At 42.8% G+C, this 25806-nt stretch overlaps 1 protein-coding gene across 1 annotated transcript in view; it reads left to right on the top strand.

The window, feature by feature from the left end:
• The window catches only part of map1b (microtubule associated protein 1B), a 106023-nt gene that overhangs the window by 54049 nt on the left and 26168 nt on the right, over window positions 1-25806 (top strand). The gene's annotated exons all lie outside the window — the stretch shown is intronic.

Below are 25806 nucleotides of genomic sequence, written 5' to 3'. Positions count from 1 at the left end.
TAAACACATACTCCAAAGACATACAGTTTTTTAATTGGTACGGTTAATTGGCTGGGTATAAATTAAAAAATTATCCCTAGTGTGTGTAGGGTAGCATTAATGTATGAGAATCGCTGGTCAGTGTGGACTCGGTGGGCCGAAGGGCCTGTAACCATGCTGTATCTGTAAACTAAACTAAACTAAACTCATATATACATATATATATGTATCTATGTACTTGCAGGAGTCGATTATAGATCAACTATTCCATTTATCTAGTGACCATAAAATGAGTTCTATCTATGCACATTAGTTGCAGCGATTCATTTAAAAATGTTTTAATTGGAATTCAATGATCAATGAAGAATCTTTGCTGCTGGAAGGTTATTGTTGGGATTTGTGAATGGTGAAAGCCATTGATAACAAAACCACAGCAAAGAGGCACAGCAATGTATTCGGACTGTGCAGCATCAAGGTCAACCCGGATCATTCTAATAAGCTGTGGTAGCGTGTTTGTTACTCATGAGAAAGACTTGAGGGGGGGGGGGGGGGGGGGGTAGACATCTGTTTCCTTACTGTTCCACCTCCCTGAGCTTTTGTGGTGTTGTATGTCTACTGAATACTCAGAATACTACCAAGGAAAATAGAAATGCTAAGCAATGTTATATTTAAACATTATTTCTAGCTCATCAATGTTGCTGACCATGCATTTTAGTTTGTGAACAATGTATTTCCTAACTTTCTTCGCTGATCCCAGTGTATTAATGGGGCATTGTTACAGTAAAAACATCCAGCAACATTACCATTACTGAACTCAAACCCTAAATTATTTGGTATGTTATGGTTTGGAAACAGCACTGATTTTTTGATATCGCACAGTGAGATGAATTGGCAAATTGGTACAAATAACATTGGGATCCAATTGGAGTTTAATAAATTTGCATTTGCTTTGCGGTAAAGGTGCCACCAAGCAGGGTCGGTAAGTCAGGTCTCTGCATTTTAGAAAGCATTTTATCAGGATGCGTCACAGCATGGTTTGGGAACAGCTCCATCCAAGACAGCAAGAAATTGCAGAGATTTGTGGACGCAGCCCAGACCGTCACACAAAGCAACCTTCCTTCCATTGACTCCATTTGCACCGCACCGTACCAACATAATCAAGGAATTCAACGACGAGTCTCACCCTGGTCACACCCTTTTCTCCCCTCTCCCATCAGGCAAGAGGTAACACTTTTCAATTACATGCTTTATCTCACCAGAACTGCTGGAATAAAAGTTGACATTTTCAGGTCTGGGTCTCTTCATCTGACCTAGAGCCATGGACCTTAAATGTGATCCAAACTAAAAACAGAAAATGCTGGAAACACCCAGCAGGTCAGACAGTATCTGCGGAAAGAGAAACAGTGAACACTTTTCAGGTTGAGGACCTTTCTGGTGAATGTTAACAGTTTCTCCACAGATGCTGCCTGACCTACAGAGTTTCCCAGTGTTTACTGTTTTTATATCAGATTTCCAGCACCTGCAGTTGTTTTTGAAGTTCAACTATTGAAGAGGGGCACCTTTTTCACACACAGGGTGGTGGGTGTGTGGAATAGGCTGCCAGAGCAGGTAGTTGTGGCAGACTCTATAACAACATATAAAAGATATTTGTACAGGTACATGGATGGGAAAGGATTAGATGGATATGGGCCAAACGCGGGCAGGTGGGACTAGAGCAGGTAGGGCATCTTGGTTTGCATGGGCAAGTTGGGCCGTAGGGCTTGTTTCCATGCTGTATGACTCAGTCCTTATTGAACTTTCCAAATGCATTGTTTACTGTGTGCAACCTTTCATTTTGATATATATTTAAAGTAATTTACAAAGCTGAAACCACACAAATTCATATGGATTTATGATAATCTGATCCCAGGTTGTACCACTTGATACTAGCATTTCTGCCATTTTAAGCACAGGGGCTGATTCATTGTTTTACTTGGGAATTCTATATGCAATGCTAACAGTATGAAGTGCTTGCAAAATGGCAGATTCATAAATTATGCATTCATGGCAAACTACATTCTAAAAACATAGTGGACATTTTGTATGACAACCCCATTTTTAATTGAATTTGCAGATCCTTCGGGGCATTTCACAACACCTACTAAGAGGAAAATATGCTGCGTGTATTAAACAGAATTAATTTCACTTGGGGCAGTTTTTAGAACTGGCAAATTTGTCACTAATGTATCAGGTTTGTTTGCCAATTTTCCAATCGAATTGCCTACAAAACTGAATCTCTGCACAGTCGTAATTAATAGGGGAGCAAATTGAATTAATGGGGAAGGGATATTTGGATATTTTTGTTTTACAGTAAAAAACAAGAGACCAACTGCTACTTTGAATTTTCTCAAAGTTAATAGCAGGCTTTAGACTTAACTCTAGAGATGCAGTGCGAAAACAAGCCCTTCGGCCCACAGTGTTGGTGCCGACCACTGATCCCACACTATCCCACGCATTAGGGACAATTTTTATTTATTTTTTACCTAAACCAATTAACATACAAACCTGTATGTCTTTGGAGTATGGAAGGAAACCGGAGCACACGGAGAAAACCCACGCGGTCACGGGGAGAATGTACAACAGCCGTAGTCCGCATAGAACCCGGGTCTCTGGCGCTGTAAGGCAGCAACTCTACCGCTGCACCACTGTGCTGCTTGAAGAAACATTAGGAAACATGAAGCCCGAAAAGCAAAATAATGCCAGTTCTCCGCACCTTGGCAATATAATTGTAGCAAGAGCCACAGATGTGACACACACCTTTGGTAATAAAACTCTGCTAATGTTTCATTTGCTAAATGGAAAAATCATTTCATATGTTAAATAGGAAGCTTATTATTAAATCCTCCAAATACACTGTTTTAGAAAGTTTCAGCACTTCATCTTATATTGTCGCCTTGGGTGAATTTATCCAATGACATTTGGTTGAAGGATATAACCAAGCAGGATTGGTTTCAACCATGCATGGTTGTGGCTAAGATGGATGTGTTCCTTAACATCTGATTTTTGGATGATGTAAATCAACTATATTTGCACGATCAAATAATAAATAACTGAATTGCTCTTGATATTTTCCTACATAATTTAAGATTATGAAGCATACAGGCAGGATGTATAAAAATAAACATTTCCTATTGATAGAGGTGTCTAGAACCTGGGATCATAGAATAAAGGTGAATTGCAAAGATCATAAAGTGATGCAGGGATTTTTTAAAATGCAACAATTGGTTACAGTGTGGAAAGATCTGTCAGGGAAAAGAGGTGGAGGCAGGTCAGGTTCAATTGTGGTGTTCAAAAAGGGAGCAGGATAGTTTTCTGCAAGGAAATAATATTTTGAACCACCTGCCCACGTTTGGCCCATATCCCTCTAAACATTTCCCATCTGTGTAGAGTCAGAGTCAAACAGACCCTTCAGCCCAACTTGCCCACATTGACCAACATGTCCCATCTACACTCGTCCCACCTGCCTGCGTTCGGCCCATATCTCTCTATACCTGTCCTATCCATGTACCTGTCTAAATATTTCTTAAATGTTGCGATAGAAAGCCATTCATTTTTGCAAAAGGAAGTGTCTGTGAGAGGGAGGGGACTTAAGAGAGCTTGAATGACATGTGCTGGTGCCTGTTGAAACAACTTAGTGGATAACTAAAGAAATGGTTAAACAGAGTGCTTGTGGGAGATAAATTTAAAATGAAATGAAAAAAAGAGGTTTACGAGAATAATCCCAGGAATGAGAGGGTTAACAAATGGTGAGCATTTGACGACATTGGGCCTCTACTCGCTGGAGTTTAGAAGGTTGAGGGGGACCTCATTGAAACTTACCGATTAGTGAAAGGGCTGGATAGAGTGGATGTGGAGAGGATGTTTCCATTAGTGGGAGAGTCTAGAACCAGAGGCCATAGCCTCAGAATAAAAGGACAGAGGAGGTCTCCATCTAGAAAGGAGATGAGGAGGAATTTATTTAGTCACGGGGTGGTGAATCTGAAATTGTATGATGCTGCCTGACCTGCAGAACATTTCCAACATTCTGTTACTGTTTACTGTTTAAACTCCTCATTATTAAAAAAATAATAATAAGGAAGAATCAATGATGCTAATTAGTTTGTTCTACATCTTCAAACAGTGGTAGAAAGATTGAGTGTGAACTGTACAGACAAAATAGGGAAATTAGTAAAATGTATATAATAATAATCACAGCAGTATTGACTGTCATATATAAGCCCAACAAGAACCAACTTATTATTGAATCTAGAAAAGGAGCAGGAACTAGAGCTGAGAAGAACAGTAGGGGAACATCGAATCAGTAGTGACATTAATATTGTTCATGCTATGATCACAACAGAGAAAGGCATAATTATGATGAAAAGCAAGTCATTAGTGGGGGGAAGCTGATTTTGATGTTAAGATGCAATGTTGGCATCAAAACAACACACAACCACAATTAGAATTATATTTGATTTCTGCAGAGTGCAAGGAAAATGATGCATGTAAAATGAGGGCAGGGTGAACTATGAGGTCACTAACTACTTGGAAAGTGTGAGTCTGGGGGAATCATGAAGCACAAATGCACCAGTCACTGAAACCTGAGCCAAACTTTACCAAGTCCATGAAAAAATAAACCGAGCACTGGAGTTTATTTCTAGAGGAATAGAATTGAAAAATACGAGAGTCATGCTCAACTTTGGTTTGACCATGCTTGGAAGAATTAAAAATAAATTAACTAATGCATTGACAAAAAGAATACCAAAGCAGATTGGTAATCAATCTCTGCAGTGTATTTTTAGGATTCAAGAAGTACACAGAGGGCTGTGGAGGACATCAGTGGATATTTTTAAGGCAGAGATGGACAAATTCTTGATTAGAATGGGTGTCAAGGGTTATGGGGAGAAAGCAAGAAATTAGGATTAGGAGGCAAAGATCAGCCATGGTTGAATGGTGGAGTAGACTCGATGGGCTGAATGGGCTGGTTCTACTCCTATTACTTGTGAACTACAGATCATGTGTAAAAGTTGAATGAAAAGGGCGATCATTGAGATACATTTTACATTTCACGCTCATAAATGTTTGGAATAATTGATCAGGAAGGCATATTAAAATAATAAAAGTTTAACACATAAGTGACAATAAAACTAAACAGGAAAGGTTTAGAAACATAGAAAATAGGTGCAGGAGTAGGCCATTCAGCCCTTCGAGCCTGCACCGCCATTCAATATGATCATGGCTGATCATCCAACTCAGTACCCTGTACCTGCCTTCTCTCCATACCCCCTGATCCCTTTAGCCACAAGGGCCTCATCTAACTTCCTCTTAAATATAGCCAATGAACTGGCCTCAACTACCTTCTGTGGCAGAGAATTCCACAGATTCACCACTCTCTGTGTGAAAAATGTTTTTCTCATCTCGGTCCTAAAAGACTTCCCCCTTATCCTTAAACTGTGACCCCTTGTTCTGGACTTCCCCAACATCGGGAACAATCTTCCTGCATCTAGCCTGTCCAACCCCTTAAGAATTTTGTAAGTTTCTATAAGATCCCCCCTCAATCTTCTAAATTTTAGCGAGTACAAGCCGAGTCTATCCAGTCTTTCCTCATATGAAAGTCCTGCCATCCGAGGAATCAGTCTGGTGGAACCCTTCTCTGTACTCCCTCTATGGCAAGAATGTCTTTCCTCAGATTAGGAGTCCAAAACTGTACACAATCCTCCAGGTGTGGTCTCACCAAGACCCTGTACAACAGCAGTAGTAGAACCTCCCTGCTCTTATACTCAAATCCTTTTAAGATGCAAAGTAGTGTTGAAATCAGCCAAATTTATTGTGCAAAATCAGTTTGCACTCTTTTTCACAAGCACTAAGTGAGATGAATGTTTAAGAAGGAACTGCAGATGCTGGAAAATTGAAAGTAGACAAAAATGCTGGAGAAACTCAGCGGGTGAGGCAGCATCTATGGAGCGAATGAAATAGGCAACGTTTCGGGTCGAAACCCTTCTTCAGACTGAAGAAGGGTCTCGACCCGAAACGTTGCCTATTTCCTTCGCTCCATAGATGCTGCCTCACCCGCTGAGTTTCTCCAGCATTTTTGTCTACCAAGTGAGATGAACGACCAGTTTATATTAGTAATGCTTTTGAAAGAAAAACATTGGCTGTGATACCAAGGCAATTCTTTACTGTGCTTTCATATATACCATGTGGTCTTTAATTTTCTCACCCAAAAGGTAGAACCTCTAATAGTGTAGCTGTCTTTCAATATTCCGAGTCTGCCATTTCTAATTCAAAGTGTGCTGGTTTTTGACACTAAAATTATGTGGTTAACAAACTATGTTTAGCTTGTTTAAAGTTCTGAAGAAGTAACTAATACCTGTTGAAAAAATACACTTCAATCTGGTTTAAACTCAGAAAATGTGTACCAATGATTGGCACAGAGTGCTGGGTCAGGCAGCATCTCAGGGGGAAAAGGATGGGTGCCGTTTTGAGTCGGAACCCTTCTTTTTATTATATATTCAGTCATATTATTTTAATATGACTGAAGTTCAGAAAATGTGTATCTTTTTAGAAGCTCTATAATTACATTTTCAAGCCATTAGTTAAATAGGCACAAATACATTGCTGGAATGATCTAAGTTTTTTTTTTACAGCCCTCTGTTACATCCTGTGAGATATGATGAATATTCTGCTGCCTGAAAGATGAACGATATGAATCAATTAATGCCCTCAGGAGAAACGTGATGCTTTAACAAAGATTAATGGAATTTAAACTCCAAAAAACCTCAAGAACCAAGTGTACTGAGTGCAAGAAGATAAATCCGCTTCTTCTTGCGTAAGGCGTGCACAGCCTAAAGTTGTAGATCAAGGGTAGACATCCAGGCCAGGACAGCATCAGTTATTGGCTGGATGGTTTAGATGCCCCCAGGGAAAAGCCTCAGTGGGCACTCATTCGCGCTGTGTGGGACGGTCTGGTCTGGATGTCCGTAGTCGCAAGCAGGGCTGTCTGTCATCCCCCACTTATGCAGGTGATGGGCTGTTCTTGCATGGAGGGTGCGGATTCTGTTCAGAAGAAGATAAATGAAGTTTATTATTTTATTCACAACCACCTTTATTTTTATATTTTTCTTAATGATCTTTCTTCCAACTGAACTTTAAATTTTCTATCATGTATCATTACTCACAAGGCCATGTTGATCCTACTCGTCATGATATTCTTGGATAGACACAAAAAGCTGGAGTAACTCAGCGGGTTAGACAGCATCTCTTGAGAAAAGGAATAGGTAATGTTTCTTCAGACATCTGACCCGAAAGGCCACCTACTTCCTTTCTCCAGAGATGCTGTCTCACTCGCTGAGTTACTCCAGCTTTTTGTGTCTATCTTCGGTTTAAACCAGCATCTGCAGTTCCTTCCTACACGATATTCTTGGAGTTGATATGTAGTGAAGATCCTATCCAATGTGCCTTTAGATGGATGGAATTCAAGTTCAGATTAAGGCAACAGCTTTTCGGACATTGTAGGGAGCAGCTGTGGAAGGTGCTGGTGATGACTTTCCTTTGCCAGTAGCAGAGAGATTTCTCTGCAGTTGCCACAGTGGGATTTGTCTCCTTTCCCAAAGATGGCCTTGATTACAACATCTCTGTGATCTCCCAGATGTCCTCCACTTCCCAGAGATGAGATTGTGAATTAGTAAAAAAAAAGAACTGGAGGACTGTCTCGTTGAAGTCAGGCAGCAACTCTGGAGAAAAAGGATAGGTAACGTTTCGGTTCAGGATCTTTCTTTTTCTGAAGAGGCCTGAAGAAGGGTCCCAACCCAAAATATCACCTTTCCTTTTTCTCCAGGGATGCTGTCTGACCCTCTGTGTTACCCCAGCACTTTGTAACTATCTTTGTGAATATGTGATTGGATTTTGTCTCCACCATGTTTTCTAAGTTCAGTGAGGATTCTCTGTACTTCTAAAGGGCCTGTCCCACTTACGTGACCTTGGCACGCAAATTACGCGACCTCGTATGGCTGCGCTGGGCCGGTCTCACTGAGAAGCGCGGAGGGGTGTGTAGTTGTGCGCGACATCGCGCGGGGCTCCGAAATGTTTGTAGCGAACGAAAACTTCGGCGGCAACGGCCTATCGCGGAACTGATGGCCAAAGTGGGACAGGCCCAAGACCCTGGCGCGATGCAACGTCTCACCTCCAACAGCAGCAGAAGCAGGTAAACGACCGCCGAGCTTGGCCTGGGGCTCACGGCCGTTGCGGTCCGGATCCGCCCCCACTTCTACTCCCAGAGCGGGGCCAAGAAAATTGAAGATAGACACAAAATGCTGGAGTAACTCAGCGGGACCGGCAGCATCTCTGGAGAGAAGCAATGGGTGCCGTTTCAGGTCAAGACCCTTCTTTTCAGACTGAAGAAGAGTCTCGACATGAAACATCACCCATTGCTTCTCTCCAGAGATGCTGCCGGTCCTGCTGAGTTACTCCAGCTTTGTGTCCATCTTCAAATGATGTCACGCGCTCTAGACGGCTGTGCGTACGCATGTAATTGCGCACGACCTTCGCGGGACCATCGCGGCTCAACGAGACCACGAGGTCACGTAATTTGCGTGCCAAGGACACGTAAGTGGGACAGGCCCTAAGACTTTGTTATTTTGCAGTGGGCATATGTCCTTTTAGTCAATATGTGGTGACAAGGCTGGACCCAGTTGCTATGTACATTCACTTCAAAGACAGAATTGCAATAAGGAGACCATCAAAGGATGCCTTACAGTAGGTGCTGACTGCCCTACTATCTTGGCAAGTCATAGAGTACAGGCGGGCCAGGGAGCATCTGTGGAGGGAATGAACAGGTGATATATCAGACTGGGACTCTTTTTCAGTCTGTCCATGATAGGTTGTCCTCTGTTCTTGGCTTTCATTGAGTGGGTTCATAGGTATTTGGGCCATCGCTGGAATATCAATGCATTACATGGCTGTCAGTGAGTTGCTGGATCCCTTTCACTATTTCCACCTGATTTGTGTTCGTTAGGCCACTAGTTTTCTATAGGACCTTTAACTTCAGGTTTATGCAGAGCTGCTTCTCTTCCCTTGCGGAGCTTCCAGTCCAGGAACAACTCATCGTTTAGTTTAGTTTATTAAAGCCACGTGTACTGAGGCACAGCGAAAAGCTTTTTGTTTTTAGTTCAGTTTAGAGATACAGCGCGGAAACAGGTCCTTCGGCCCACCGAGTCCACACTGACCTGCAATCCCCGCACACTAACACTATCCTACACACACTAGGGACAATCCATAAATGTACCAAAGCCAATTAACCTACAAACCTATACGTCTTTGGTGTGTGGGAGGAAACTGGAGCACCCTGAGTGCAGTCACAGGGAGAACGTACAAACTCCGTACAGACAGTACCCATAGCCAGGATCGAACCCATTGAAAACTCCAATCCACCCAGCAGAATCCCAGTGTAAATGGAGGAAGACGTACATAATTTCACAAACAACCCACTCGCCCAATCTATACTATATCAATCAATCTATCCTGCTCTACCTGTAGCCTCATTAGCCACAGAGCACAACAGATCTGGGCTGTAGATCCTTGATCCCATGGGACCACCGATGAAGAAGAATGTCTCTCACAAGGACAATTCTTTTACTTTGCCTACTTCGTTTGCCCTCAACTACTTGCTGGGAACTGGCAGCTAAGGAGCTCTGAAAAATGTGCCGGAAATCGATTCCTGGATTATCAGTGAAGGTCATAAAAGGCAACATTGCTGATCCTTACTTGCTGAATGTTACTAATGATGTGGAAGCTGCTGATGTGTGGAATCACTTATTGTGCTGTTTCCTTTTGTGTATTTAATACAATTGATATAGGTTTTGTTGTCAATGACATTTATAAAATAAAAGATGCACTACAAGGCTTCCAACCAGAGGTCATTTGGAAAAACCTGTAACATGACTGTAGTGTTGTCTGAAGCCAGCAGTCACAAAACTTTACACAAAGCCAATCTCCCTGTGGAATACCCTTTAATTATCCAATCCCTCTGTTAAAAAAAATGTATATGTATAAAATAGTATGGTTTTGACAGCACCTCATTAGCAAACCTTAAGCATCACTGGAGAAACAAGTTGCACTTCATCGTAAGAAATCCTGCTTGAGATGCTGGAGGTAATAAAACCAAACAGTTTGGAACCCTGAGGGGAAAAAAAGATATAAAGTGCTGGAGTAACTCAGTGGGGCAGGTAGCAGTGTGAGAGAAACTCACAATTCAAATGCATTATTCGGGCAGCCTCTTAACACACAATGCACAAAAAATGTATATTAAGAATTAGCTACGAATACATTCAGGGAAATTACTTGGACTTGAAAACCTGCTAATCCACAGAGCTGGAACGTATCTGAAAAATGCATCAGCTGTATCACCTTCAATTGGACTTTACTGGACTTTATCTTACACAAAACGTTTCTGTACACTGTGGATGGCTCGGTTGTAATCATGTATTGTCTTTCCGATGTTTAGTTGTCAATGAAATGTATTAAATTAAAGCTTACACCCGGAGGTCATTTGGAAATGATCATTCCATGCATTTTTCTGAAACGTTCCAGCTGTGTGGATTAGCCGGTTTCCAGGTCTAAGAAACTGCCCCGAATCAATTCATAGCTAATTACCAACGTCAATTTTTTGTGCATTATGTGTTAAGAGGCTACCCTCATAATGCATGTGCTGTCACACTGCAAGGTAACAAAGGCTGAGAGATGGAAGGAACATGACTGTCCTTGAATAACCTCTGCTTCTCATGCATTTCTGCACAAAGCGGTAGAGATAGAGGTGCCAGCTGCAGTTTTATTCTCAGTGGGGATGGTTGTGGGATGACGATGCCTGGCTGTTTTGACATTTCATCTCACGATATTGCAATCTACAATGATATTTTTAACAGTTGTGGGCTGTAAATAATTTGTACCTGTTATCTAGATATTGGATATGTCCTGTTCGATGTTTCTCATTTCGTCTTTTGGCCAAGATTCCCACAACTAATACAATTGTAAAGTAGATAATGCAATATTATTCCGTATGTGGTTGCACGACACACAGCGGTATAATGATGATTAATTAATTGCAAAATATTATGGGGCTTCTCTGAATAACGTATAATCACAACACATTTGCAACAAGTTTTCTTTTTTGTTAATACATTTTTCCTCAGATTGAAGGCAGGTTCTCTGGATACTTTCAAGACAGAGCTGGATAGGGCTCTTAAAGATAGCGGAGTCAGGGGATATGTGGAGAAGGCAGGAACAGGGTACTGATTGGGGATGATCAGCCATGATCACATTGAATGGCGGTGCTGGCTCGAAGGGCCGAATGGCCTACTCCCGCACCTATTGTCTATTGTCTATTGAAACAAAGAACTACAGATGCTGGTGAATACACAAAAGGACCCAAAGTGTTGGAGTAACACAGCAGATCATGCAGCAACCTTCCTGTCCCGCTGAGTTACTCCAGCATTTTGTATCTATTCGGTATAAACCAGCATTTGCAGTTCCTTCCTACACAACTCTGGAGAACATGGATCGTTTTGTCATCTATTCATGTTCTCCAGATATGCTGCATGACCCGCTGAGTTACTGCAGCATATTTTGTCCTTTTTTCCTCAGATTGAGGTATTTTAAGCACATATATTTTTACTGGCGATGTAAGGAACTGCAGACTGAAGAATAATTCCAACCTGAAATGTCCATTCCCTCCACAGATGCTGCCTGGTCCACACTTTGTGTTTTTGCTTATCATTTCTACACCCTCCAACGTCTAGCTGAGAATTTTTTTTTTATGATGGGATGCCATCTGCCCCTCCAGTCAGGTTTAGTGGCTGCTAATGTGGTCATGTCGGGTGCTATAAACATGTTGGTACGGAGAGGCTCGGGTAGCTGTGCACCAGCTTCTGAGCAAGAAAATTATAAAGCTCAAGTACTGTTTCAGCACCGAGTGAATGAAAAACAGAACATGGTGCAAATGCTCTGCTGGTCAGGCAGCATCTGTGGAAAGAGAAATAAACATAATATTTCTTGTCAAAGTCCCTTTATCGGAAGTGGGCAAGAGAATAAGTATGTTTAAAATTCCACAGATGAAATTCATCTGTGGAATTCTCTGCCACAGAAGGTAGTTGAGGCCGGTTCATTGGCTATATTTAAGAGGGAGTTAGATGTGGCCCTTGTGGCAAAAGGGATCAGGGGATATGGAGAGAAGGCAGGTACAGGATACTGAGTTGGATGATCAGCTATGATCATATTGAATGGTGGTGCAGGCTCGAAGGGCCAAATGGCCTACTCCTGCACCTATTGTCTATGTTTCTAATTGCAGGGAAAGTGAGTGGGATTGGGATAAAACAAAGGGATTACCTTTGATAGAGTGAGGACAAGATTGTTGTGGGAATGTGTTGTTGATGGGGCAGTTGAGAGGTAACATAAAATGTTGCAAATAGGTCAGGGTGAGCCTTTAGTTTAGTGTGGAAATGGGCCCTTCAGCCCAGCGGGTACCACACCAACTATGGATCACACGTTGACACTAATTCTTGGTCATCCCATTTTCTCATCCACTCCCTACACATTCGGGGCTTCTTTGTTTTACTGGGTCGTACAGACCTGTAAACCCACATGTCTTTGGAATGTGGGAGGAAACCAGAGCACCCGGAGGAAACCTACATGTTCACAGGGTGAGTGTGCAAGCTCCACACAGACAGCAAACACCCAAGGTCAGGATCAATCGTGGTTCTCAGCCTCTGTACTGCTGGAGAGGTTTAAAAAAATCGGAGCCAATATCACAGATAACTTACAGCAAAAAAAATGCCTATATTGAGACAGACCGAGAAAGCAAATTATTGGCAGCTGAAGAATTCGATATTGAGTCGAGAAAGTTGTATGTGTGTAAGAAAAGTTTTCTTTTTTCTTTACACATAAGCTAGCAGACCTGCTGAATGTATAGGAAGGAACAGCAGATGCTGGCTTACACAAAGACAGGCTTGCTTCGGCCCGAAACGTCGCCTATTTCCTTCGCTCTATAGATGCTGCTGCACCCGCTGAGTTTCACCAGCAATTTTGTGTACCTTGCTTATAAGTCAGTGGTTCTGGCAGCATCTCTGGAGAAAAGGAATAGGTGACATTTCGGGTCAGAACCCTGGTTCAAAGCCGCTGAAATGTCTGCCGCATTTTCTGTTTTGTTTTCAGAATTCCAGCATCTGCAGGTTTTTATTTCAGTAAGTGTGGGAAGGTTATACTGTCAGAGACTGTGGTGTTGGACTTGCACCTTTTGAAGAGTGTGCCAGGGGAGGGTTGTGTGGCACATACCACACCAAACATAGGCCCACCTCATGGTCCCTGACGCCAAGCCACTCACGTTAATGAACTGTCGCTGCACAGAAAAGACATTGAACATAGGTGCAGGAGGAGGCCATTCGGCCCTATGAGCCAGCACCACCATTCAATATGATCATGGCTAATCATCCACAACCAGTACCCCGTTCCTGCCTTCTCCCCATATCCCTTAATTCCGCTAGCGCTAAGAGCTCTATCTAACTCTCATTTGAAAGCATCCAGTGAATCGGCCTCCACTGACTTCTGAGGCAGAGAATTCCACAAGTTCACAACTCTCTGGGTGAAAAAGATTTTCCTCATCTCAGTTCTAAATGGCCTACCCCTTATTCTTAAACTGTGGCCCCTGGTTCTGGACTCCCCGAACATCGGGAATATGTTTTGTGCATCTAGCTTGACCAATCCTTTAATAATATTATATGTTTCTATAAGATCTCCTCTCATCCCTCTAAATTCTAGTGAATACAAGCCCAGTCGTTCCATTCTTTCATCATATGACAGTCCCACCATCCCGGGAATTAACCTGATGAACCCACGGTGCACTCCCTCAATAGCACGAATGTCCTTCCTCAAATTAGACCAAAACTGCACACAATACTCCAGGTGTGGTCTCACCAGGGCCCTGTACAACTGCAGAATAACCTCTTTGCTCCTATACTCAACTCCTCTCGCAATGAAGGCCAACATGCCATTAGGTTTCTTCACTGCCTGCTGTACCTGCATGCTTACTTTCAGTGACTGATGTACAAGGACAACAAGATCTCGTTGCACTTCCCCTTCTCCCAAACTGATGCCATCCTTCATCTGCAAGAGGAAAATATGGGCTTGGTTAACCTTTTCTTCATCTGCAAAGGCAACCATGGCGTGTGGAGTCAGAGAACCGGCACTTTGAGAACTTACTTCAAATGTTAATTTAAGATCTGCACTGAATATTTATGAGTCCCTGATCTGAAACAAGCATTCAATCCTGGCAAAGCCCTTTCACCCACACAGAGAAATCTGAAGAGCACCAGCTGTAGTTCTGCCTTGCACCATTGTCATGCCTCAAGCAGCAAATAGTCACATGCTGGAGGCAGCTTACACACTCTCGTCTGAGTCAATGAGTGAATGTGTTTGTGCAAATGAGGGTAAACATTACTGTAAACAGTATAAGGCCTTCCATCTGGACCAGTCATAACCTTTTGTGTTTATCCCAATCCCAAATCAGATGGGTAAGGCCCTCGCTATTGCTCCTCTGCTTTTACCATGGAGTTCGAGTTTAGTTTATTGTCACATATACTGAGGTACAGTGAAAAGTTTTTCTTGCATGCTAACCAGTCAGCGGAAAGACAATACGTGATTGCAATCAAGCCATCCACAGTGTACAGATACATGATAAAGGGAATAACGTTTAGTGCAAGATAAAGTCCAGTAAAAAGAGAATGAAATGAGAGTAGGGAATTTGGGAAAGACAAGCAGACTAGGGATCTTGGGATAGTTAATGGAGATGTCTTGACGACAGCCCATATTACAATCAAGGAGATGCTGGATGTCTTACGACATAGGATGGAAGGTATACTCCCGGGCCTGATCAGATATATTCAAGGACCCTGTGGGGAACTAGAGAAGAAGTTGCAGGAGCCTTGACTGAGATATAGGAAGTTTTATTAGACACAGGTGAGATGCTGGATGACTGAAGGGTGGCTAATGTTGGACCTCTGTTTAAGAAAAACCTGTAAAGGAAAAGTTTCCTAATCCCCAGAAATGCTGCCTGACCCGCTGTGTTACTCCAGTATGTTGTGTCTATCTTCAGTCTAAACTAGCATCTGCAGATCCTTCCTATACAAATAAAACCTGGGACCTATAGACCAGTAAGTCTAACAACAATGGTAGGAAAATTACTGGAGATGATTCTGGAGGACATGCATTTTGAAAGACAGGTATAGTCAATAGGAATTAGGGATAGTCAGCATGGTTTTGTGCATGGGAAATCCTGTCTCATGAATTTGAGTTTTTGAAGAAGAAACCAAGAAAGTTAATGTGGGCAGGACCATAGACATAGTCTATATCAGGGGTCAGCAATATCGTTCTGCATAGGGTCCAGGACGCATGTCTGTGAGCGGATGGCGGGCCACATCTATCACGTGTACACATGGATCCCGCCCCGGATGGCAGGCATCAAAACACGTGTTCACAGAAGGAGCGTGGCCGTGCCGGCGGTTTGTGCAGGATGCGGTACAGCAAGAGCTCAGCGGCGCTCGCCGCTCGGCGGGCTGGATGATTACAGGGAAAAAATCCCCCTGCGAGCCGGATGATTTTGGGTTACGGGCTGCATTCGGCCCGGGGGCCGTAGGTTCAAGTTCAAGTGAGTTTATTGTCATGTGTCCCTGTATAGGACAATGAAATTCTTCCTTTGCTTAAGCACACAGAAAATAGTAGGCATTTACTACAAAACAGATAAATGTGTCCATATACCATGATATAAATATATACACACATGAATAAATAAACTGGTAAAGTGCAAATAACAGAAAGTGGTTATTAATAATCAGAGTTTTGTCCGAGCCAGGTTTAATAGCCTGATGGTTGTGGGGAAGTAGCTATTCCTGAACCTGGGCAGGACCATAGACATAGTCTATATCAGGGGTCAGCAACATCGTTCTGCATAGGGTCCAGGACGCATGTCTGTGAGCGGATGGCGGGCCACATCTATCACGTGTCTGACCCCTGGTCTAAATATTTAATTCAGTTAATTGTCACGTGTACTGAGGTACAATGAAAAGCTTCTGTTCCATGCTATCCAGTCAGCAGAAAGACAATACATGATTACAATCGATCCATTTACAGTGTAAGGGAATAACGTTTGGTGCAAGGTAAAGCCAACAAAGTCCGATCAAGGATAGTCCGAGCGTCACCAAAATAGCAAGTCAAATTTTACTACACCAATGGTGTATGTGATAATTAATGTCCTTTGTATCCTTTTGTATCCTTTGTAGTAGTTCTGACCTGCTATATGGACTTCAGCAAGTCCATTGGTAAGGTTCCACATGGTAGGCTGCTCTGGAAGGTTAAATTGCATGGGATTCAAGGAGAGCTCATCAACTGCCTGCAGAGCAAAACACAAAGTGGTGGAGGAACTCAGTGGGCAAGGCAGCATTTGGGGAGGAAATGGACAGACAATGTTACATGTCTGAACCCTTCTTCAGGCTAATTGGAGTAGGGGCTAGAAAGCTGGAAGAGAGAGGTGGGGCGGGACAAAGCCTGGCATGTGATAGGTGGTACAAGATAGCGGTTTGGGGGGTTTATTGGATTGAGTAAGTGACAAAGGCTAGAAGTGAAAATGAAAAAATAAAGGGTGTCAGATAAGGAGAGAGAAGAATGAAATGTAAAACTGGAGTGAGTGATATGGGTGGAAGGAGGACTCAAGGGAGGGAGGGAAGCAAAAAGGCACGTAAATTACACATGGACAGGTACACGGGACGGAAAGATTTAGAGGTATATGGGCCAAAAGAGGGCAAATTGGACTAGCTTAGATGGAGCATTTGGTTGACGTAGATGAGTGAGGCTGAGGGGCCTGTTTCTGTGCTGTTTGACTCTGTGAGTCTAAATAGACTCGTTTACTTGTGAAATAGTCCTTCGACTGACTTTGAACTTCAGAGATACAGTGGGGAAACAGGTCCTTTGGCCCACTGATTCCGCGCTGACAAGTGATCACCTCGTACACTAGTGCTAGTGCTACCGTAGCCTCAACAGCCTTCTGTGGCAATGCATTCCACAGAGTTACCAGCCTGTGCCTTCCAGTTCTACACTCCCCTGTCTTGCAAAAAGGATTATTATTATTATTATTATTTTTATTTTATTTTTATTAGGAGCAGTGTACAGTAGTATAAACCGCGGCATATGACATAATACATTTCGTGTACAACTTTTATTTAAAATTTAACAAGAAAGAGGTAGAACAAGAGAGAAAGAGCGAAAAACAAGAGTGAAGGAAGTAGTGATGTATAAACCCATAGAGTACCAGATGTGCAGTCCTGGGGTGAACAAGTGATAGCCTATAGAAAAATAAAGTCAAAACCCATAAAATTATTTTAAAAAGAAAGGAAAAAAAAGAGAAATGAAAAAAAGGGACCCTTGTATGTGGATATACCTGCCTCATATCTCACCACACCCATCACCCAGTTCGTGAATCGGTTTATTTCCAGAGTTGTGTTGCACCATACTATACTTGTAATGAATCAATAAAAGGAGACCATGTTTTTAGAAATTGCTCTGATTTTCCTGCTAAGACGAGTCTCATATCTTCAAGATGTAGCGTCTTGCAAAAAGGATTTTGATCATCTTTCCCGTGAAGTGGTCCGATCCGGCCCGTGGGATGATTTCCTCTCATCATTTCATGAGCCTTAATAAAGTCTCCTCTCAGCCTCTTGTATACCAGTGAGAACAACCCCAGTCTATCTAATGTCTGAAAAACACTACAGCCCCTCCATTTCAGGCAACACCCTGGTGAATCTCTTCTGCCCAATGTCTGCTACTGCCCCATCCTTCCAGTAGTGTGATGACCTGAACTGTACACTGTGATCCAGGTACTGTCTAAACTATACTTTGTACAACTGCAATGTTACTCCTCTGTCTCTTTCCTACTGTTGTCCCGGGACCAGGTGAGGGGCTGATCAGCCATGATCACATTGAATGGCGGTGCTGGCTCGAAGGGACGGATGGCCTACTCCTGCACCTATTGTCTATTGTCATAGATTGCATCCCTTTGTCCCTTTGTTATAACCTCTTCCCCACCCACAATGGGCCATTATTGGCTCCACCCTTCCTTGGTTATGCATTGCTGGCCCTGTATAGTTCTGACCTTATCCTACCTCCAACCCCCCCCCCCCCCCCCCCCCCACCCCTACTTTCAGTCTGAAGAAAAGTTCCGACCCAAAATGTCACTCATCCTCCTTCTCCAGAGATGCTGCCTGACCCGTTAAGTTAGTCCAGCACTCTGTGTGTATCCCTGACAGATAAGCCTACGGTGCCCATTGCTCCTTCTTGAAGAATCATAGCAACACATGGCCCTTCCTCACCTTACTATATACCAGCCCACTTCTCAAGGAGTTAAACCCACAAAACTACAAGCAATAAAACTATTTTTTTTTCTCCAAAATATTTAGTCACTGGCAAACAAGATCCTCATCGTTCCTCAACCGCATTGTCTTTGTACAATTAACAAAACATGAGCTTGTAGAAAGCCGACTTGTCTGGTTGCCCAATATCCTCTGACCTTCAGAACTAAATTTGATGACTTATTCCACACCAACACAACAGCCTCCTCAAGCTCAATACACCACTTGACTCATTCCCTGTCCCCGATGCAAAAGGAAGGGCTTGGTGTTTCTTTTGTGTTGATGATTCATACCACAACGATGCATCTGTTTAAGAATGCTGGAAAATCGAAGGTACACAAAAAAGCTGGAGAAACTCAGCGGGTGCAGCAGCATCTATGGAGCGAAGGAAATAGGCAACGTTTCAGGCCGAAACCCTTCTTCAGACTGATGGGGGGGGGGGGGGGGGGGGAAGAAAGGAGGAGCCCGAGGGCTGAGGGAGAGATAGGAAGGGGAGGAGACAGCAAGGACTAACAAAATTGGGAGAATTCAATGTTAATACCACCAGGATGCAGACTGCCCAAGCGGGATATGAGGTGCTGCTCCTCCAATTTCCGGTGTTGCTCACTCTGGCCATGGAGGAGGCCCAGGGCAGAGAGGTCGGATACAGAATGGGAGGGGGAGTTGAAGTGCTGAGCCACCGGGAGGTCAGGTTGGTTAATGCGAACTGAGCGGAGGTGTTCGGCGAAACGATCGACAAGCCTACGCTCTGTTGTTCATAGATCCACAACAAGATGCACTGTTGTGCATCTATCTGGCAATACAAACAACGATGGATAGATACACAAATTAGGATTTAAACTATTACTTTTAGAGTATTCCAAAGCTTGAGGAATTGGGATTTGAGTTAGCAACCAAACAATTTATTGATTTGTAATTGAGCAGATTTTTCTTTTCTCTCCAGGATCTTCCATGAGCCAAGTTATAACAACCTGTTTCTGAGTCACCGAGTCTCAGATGTTGCATGTAGAAACAAAGAACTGCTGGTTGATAAGGAATAGTTGACATTCTCCAGAACATCACCTATCCTTTTTCTCCAGAGATGCTGCCTGACCCGTTGAGTTACTCCAGCACCTTGTGTCTATCTCAGAGGTTGCATGTTCAGATGATAAGAGGAAATATGATAGTTAATGACATTTATTGGAATAGACATACCTCAAGTTGTGTTATTCATGTCCAATATTACATGACTGTGATGATACTTCCTGGTACTTAGACATCTTATGGGGTGTGGTATCAGAAAACTATGATCATAGGACTGATTTCTAGCAAAGTTTCAATTAGCAAAGTCTCAAAATCTCCTTTGATGGCTTTTGGGCAGATGTGTTTTCCAATTCTGTGGAAATCATATATGATTTTGGAAATTCATAAAAGAGATTTACTAGTGCATCTGATAAGAGGTCATGTTCCTAAAATGTTTCTCTCTCATCAATTGCTGCATGATCTGCCAAGTAGTTCCAGGTTTCTTTCTTTTCCTTATCAATTTCCTATGATTTTCGCTTGCCAGCTCAATACTTATTTACTCAATACTCAATTCTAGTGACACAATACAAGATGCTTATTTAGTTTAGCTTTAGTTTAGAGACACAGCGTGGAAACAGGCACACCGAGCCCACATCGACCAACGATCCCCGCACATTAACGCTATCCTACACACACTAGGGACAATTTACACATACACCAGGCCAATTAACCTACAAACCTGTACGTTTTTGGAGTTTGTGATGAAACCGAAGATCTCGGAGAAAACCCACGCAGTCACGGGGAGAATGTACAAGCTCTGTACAGACAGCACCCGTAGTCGGGATCGAACCCTGGTCTCAGGCTCTGCAAGCGCTGTAAGGCAGCATCTCTACTGCTGTGCCACCGTGCCACACGATGCTTATTGCGAGATGACTGCAATAAGGGATTGATCTTAACTGCATTGCAACATTTATTCAGTATCAGTTGTTGATTATCAATCAAGGTAACCCGATCATTCCATTCCAAACTCAGCATCTACAACTCATCTTTACGAAATAAACTATGAAAAACTGGCAAGTTGCTGAATGAAGGTCGAAAGAACATTGTTATTCTTCATGAGGCAGGAATTGTGAGCTAAGAAATAATCAGATGAAAGTTTAATGATAAAGCCAGCACATCCTGTGGCGCAGCGGTAGAGTTGCTGCCTTACAGTGCCAGAGATCCGGGTTCGATCCTGACTACAGCTGCTGTCTGTACAGAATTTTCAAGTTCCCCCTGTGACCTCGTGGATTTTCTCCGAGTGCTCCAGTTTCCTCCCACACTCCAAAGACGTGCAGGTTTGTAGGTTAATTGGCTTCTGTAAATTGTCCCTACTGTGTTGGATAGAACTGGTGTACGGGTGATCCTTGGTCAGCACAGACTTGGTAGGATGAAGGGTTTGTTTCCATGCAGTACCTCTAAACTAAACTAATCTCAGAGTCAGAGAGTGGTACAGCAGGGAAACAGACCCTTTGGCCCAACTTGGCCACACTGACCATCATGTCCCATCTAAACTAGTCCCACCTGCCTGCGTTTGATCCATATCCCTCTAAGCCTGTCCTGTCTATGTACCTATTTAAATGCTTCTTATACATTGCAATAGTCCCTGCCTCAACTACCTCCTCTGGCAGCTTGTTCCATACACCCACCACCCTTTGTGTGAAAAGGTTACCCCTCTGTGCGTCTACGTGATCTATTCCTCTGTACACAAAATCTTGATGCCATTTGCAAAATGGATTAAAAGTAGCTGACCTCTTGTTGTACTGTTCCTTTCATGGTGTGGAGGACAGGATAACTATAGTTCTTTTTCTCACCACTCTGAATGTTCTGGTAGGTGCGGAAACCTATAGCAGCCTTGGCCTGAAGCCAGCTGAATCCGAGAGAGCACAGCAGATATTTTGGAGAATCAGTCATCGTGGATCATGCAGGAATTCACTGCTCTGACTATCTTCGTATTGCTGCAAGATCGGTGTGTGGTACATGAAGTATGCACCACTTTTACATTTGCCACAACAAACTTTCGTCTAAGTGCTCTCCCCTCCATTTCTTTTACACGTCATGTCAAATTTCCTATCCTCTTTGATCTTAAGACTGTAAACACAATGACTTCTACAAAGACTCTGATGATAATTAATCGTTCGCAGGCAGCTGGTTGGTGAAGCACTTCACTTGGCACGGTCACCCAAGACTTGGCCCATCTGTTTCAGAATGTCTGGTGGCCAAAATTTAATGCGCTGCTGCTGCAAACAACTGTTTCAACGTTAAATGTTTCCAAGAACCTTTAATGTCATCTCCTACTAAAATAAACCATTTTTAACATTTTATACATTTTTTTTCAATGTGACACTTGGACGGCACAGTGGCGACAGGGCGGAACGGTGGCGCAGCAGTAGAGCTGCTGCCGTAACAGCCCCAGGATTCAATCCTGACCAAGGATGCTGTCTCTACTGAGTTTGTATATTGGACAGCGTGGGCTTTCTCTGGGTGCTCCGGTTTCCTCTCACACTCCAATGAAGTACGGGTTAGTAGGTTAATTGGCTTTGATGAAATTGTATATTGTCCCTAGTGTGGGATCGGCCATGATTGAATGGTGTAGTAGACATGATGGGCCGAATGGCCTAATTCTGCTCCTACAACTTATGGTGTTTAAGGTGAGAGGGAAGAAATTTAAAGGAGATGTGAGGGGTATGTTTCTCACACGGAGGGTCGTGGTTATATAGGAGAAGTTGTCTAGAGGTTGTAGAGGCAGATTCTATGAAAATGTATAAAGGCATCGGACAGATATTTGGCTAGGAAATGTCTAGAGAGATACAGACTGAATGCAGGCAAATGAGATTGGCATTGATTGGCATCAAAGTTGGCATGGACGAGGTGGGCAAAGTGAGTGTGCTGCGTGATTCTAGGATTATTGTGGGTAAGAGGAGGAAACAGTGGCACAACGGTAGAGTTGCTGCCTTACAGCGGCAGAGATCCGGGTTCGACCCTGACTACGGGTATTGTCTTTACGGAATTTGTGCGTTCTTCCCGTGACCTGCGTGGGTTTTCTCCGGGAGCTCCGGTTTCCTCCAACACTCCAAAGACATACAGGTTTGTAGGTTAATTGGCTAATTGTAAATTGTCCCCAGTGCATGTAGGATAGTGTAAGTGTGCGGGGATTGCTGGTCGCCGTGGACTCGGTGGGCCGAAGGGCCTGTTTCTGCACCTTATCTCTAAACTAAACTAAAAGGGATGTATCTGTGGTCATGAAACAGGGAGCAGAGGGCGAGCTGTGGTTGGTGAGGCGAAAATGTTTCTAGCTAAATCCTACAAAGAAAAATATAGCTTCAAGGAAGCAGAAAATGAAAAATATAGCACTTTTACATTTTACAAAGAAAATGGCATACTTCTTGAGAGAATTAAATCGACGTGATTAGATTGTGCTACATTTGCAGTTACAAATTTTGTAGCAAAAATTGATTTTTAAACTTTAATGCTGGAAGATAAAACTAAGAGTTTACAAATCAGTTTTGCTTTGCAAATGGTTTTACCACCTAGTTATGAACAACACAACGTTTGTTGTGTTTCTGGTATTTCAGTGATGGAAATAAAATGTACGAGAGAAGAGAAAGTGTTAAGTTAATCCTCCTCCAGACTTGGAAAGAAATGTTGTGTCATCTAAAGGCCGTCTGCCCTTTAGTAGCCGACAGCAAGGAAAGAAGGGATTGATTGAACGCCGCTCATACCAAACGTATGATCGCGCACAAAAGTCTGATTGAATTAACAGAACAATACTTGTTCCAAGGTGAAGAATGTGTCCTTGTGGACCATGTCTAAGCCCGGGTGACAATGCCCTTGTTCATTCAGCGGAACAATGATCTTTGGTCTGAACCACATATTGTGTAGCGACTCGTTGTCTAACGGAAAGTGTGACAGTACCAAGCGTGGATCCTTCTTCTTTGCACTTCAGGAGATATGAGTCATCGTATGAGGAGGCTGCTGCTAACCTTGTACGAGAGCCAAGCTCCTCACTGATTTTTACATTTTAAATCACCATCCGCTCGGTAAATGTGAATCAATCTTACTTTCTGCTGCAGGAGACTACACATGAAGAGACTGACAAAAATCTCATTGCTGTCGTGCTTTGTAGAAGATAATTTTTATTTTTTTTAATTTATTTATTAGAAGTAAGTACAATACATTGGTACAAAAATTTTGTTAACATATTACATTCTCTGTACAACTTCCTTTTTTTTTAAAGAGAGAAGTGAGAAAAGAGAGGAAAAAGAGGTTGTGAAAAGTGAAGGATAGACTAGTGAACGTGCGTGAAAAACAGATAAAGAAAAAGTGAAGAAAGGGATAAGTGAAGAAGAAAAGCAGGAGGGAGATTATTGTCGCCACAAGGAGATGAATTTTTTATATTCTGAATCATCTTTCACCCATTGTAGAAGAGAATTTAATGGCTAATATTTGTTAGCACTTTTAGCATGCTCCAAAAATTTGCCTATTTACTCAAATATTTAAAGTCAATGTATAATTAGTGAGTGCATTTGAAAAATATGATTTTTAAAATTAACAATATGTAATGAAACATTTATAAAGATTTTATGGTGAGGAAAAGATGTACAGGCATCTCCTGGGTTACGACCACCAGACTTAAGAACACCCCTACATTCGAATGAGCTTTCACAATGTTATTCAATTCACAAGTCCAATGTATGTACATACATTTGTCCAACAGCTAATTTCCTCTCTCACTACTTTTAGTAATAATTTTTTTCTTATCAGTCTTATGTGCTTTTGGTGTAATACTGTTGAGGTATGATTGCCATATTGCAATATTTTTGTAAATTTTCTGAATTGAACATAAAATTGACCTATGTAAAAGCATTACTTGTATTACCTAAGATGCCTTATTTGATCTTAATACACATTCAGTACTAAGTAAGCTTATTTTTATATGAAATAATCATAAAATCAGCTTATTGCTACCATTAAATGTTGCTGGAGATTTTTAATTTATCACAAAAGTGTTGAGTTATTAAAACTATTTGAGCAAAAATTAAAGGTTTTATGTGTCAATTTTGACAGCAAAGAATCCCTGTCAAGCCATTGGCCAAAAGTTATGCAACAAAGGTGGAAAATAATGAATGACACATGCAGAAATCGCACAGATGAAACGTAATCAGTTGAAAAGTAATAGGGGTAATTCTGAGGCTCGCAAAATGATTGAAGTGTTGAAGAAAGCGATTGAACCCATCAAGTTGGTGTCAGTTTATGTCAGAGTAATCCAGCTAGATCCCCCCTGTATTGCATTGACCCCACCCTCAAGTGGTGTATGTTATGCGGTAACAGCTGCAAATCTCCAGTATTTCTGCGACCATGCTTTTGTTAATGCGTATTTTCCATGTGCTATTGATCAACACCTCGCGTCGGTCAAACAAAACATCTTAAATCCAACGTTTCACCTGTTCCAATAATCCTGCTTTACATCCCACGTATTAGATGCTCCCAACGCTGCCTTTTTTTCCTACTTGCGAAACTTGAAAATCAAAAGTAAGTTATTTGGCAAGGCTTGTGACACCGCACCACGTGGCTGGTGATCACGGGAGAGGAATGTTCGAATAAACAATGTCCCGACTTAATGAACATGCCTGGAAAATTTGCAAGTGGGCTGTGCTGGTATTCGGGTTGCTGGTGCTCTCCATTCTTTGGCCTGCTAATTTGCTGAGCACATCCACAATGTAACCTGGAGGTTGGTCTCCAGGGAGATGGGGGTGCTGACAGCTCAGTTTGCATTAATGGAGAATGTTGAGTGCCACTGACTGCAGGGAGCTGTGAAACTGCGGCATTCTGGCTGCAGGGGCTTCTGAAGGATCTGGCTGCCTCAGTGCCATTGGAACTGTTTTAGTTTTAGAGATACAGTGTGGAAATCCTGGGGGGGGGGGAATGGTGGGTGACCATGTCCCCCCCCCCCCCATGTTTGGAGGGATGGGGGACAACCCCCCCTCATGTTTTGTGACCTGGGTGTTACAGCCAGTCCCAGGTCGACTCGCTTGCCCCAGGTCTGGCTGTAGGGCCCAGGTCGCCTGCGTGCCCCACACTCCAAAGAAGTTCAGATAAATTGGCTAGGAAATGTCTAGAAGTCCTTCGGTAAATTGTAAATTGTCCCTAGTGTGTCGGATGGTCCTAGTGTACGGGGTGATTGCTGGTCGGGGCGGACATGGTGGGCCAAAGGACCTGCAGTTCCCAGGTCACCTGCGTGCCCCAGGTCTCGAAAACGAATTGAAAAATGTGGGCCGGATAATTTCGGGTTAAGGGCCGGATTCGGCCCGTGGGCCGTAGGTTG

The sequence above is a fragment of the Amblyraja radiata genome, chromosome 3 (genome assembly GCF_010909765.2).
Source record: "Amblyraja radiata isolate CabotCenter1 chromosome 3, sAmbRad1.1.pri, whole genome shotgun sequence".
NCBI classification, from domain to species: domain Eukaryota; kingdom Metazoa; phylum Chordata; class Chondrichthyes; order Rajiformes; family Rajidae; genus Amblyraja; species Amblyraja radiata.
The sequence above is the reverse complement of the archived record's forward strand: the minus strand, read 5'-3'. Positions and strand labels throughout refer to the sequence as shown.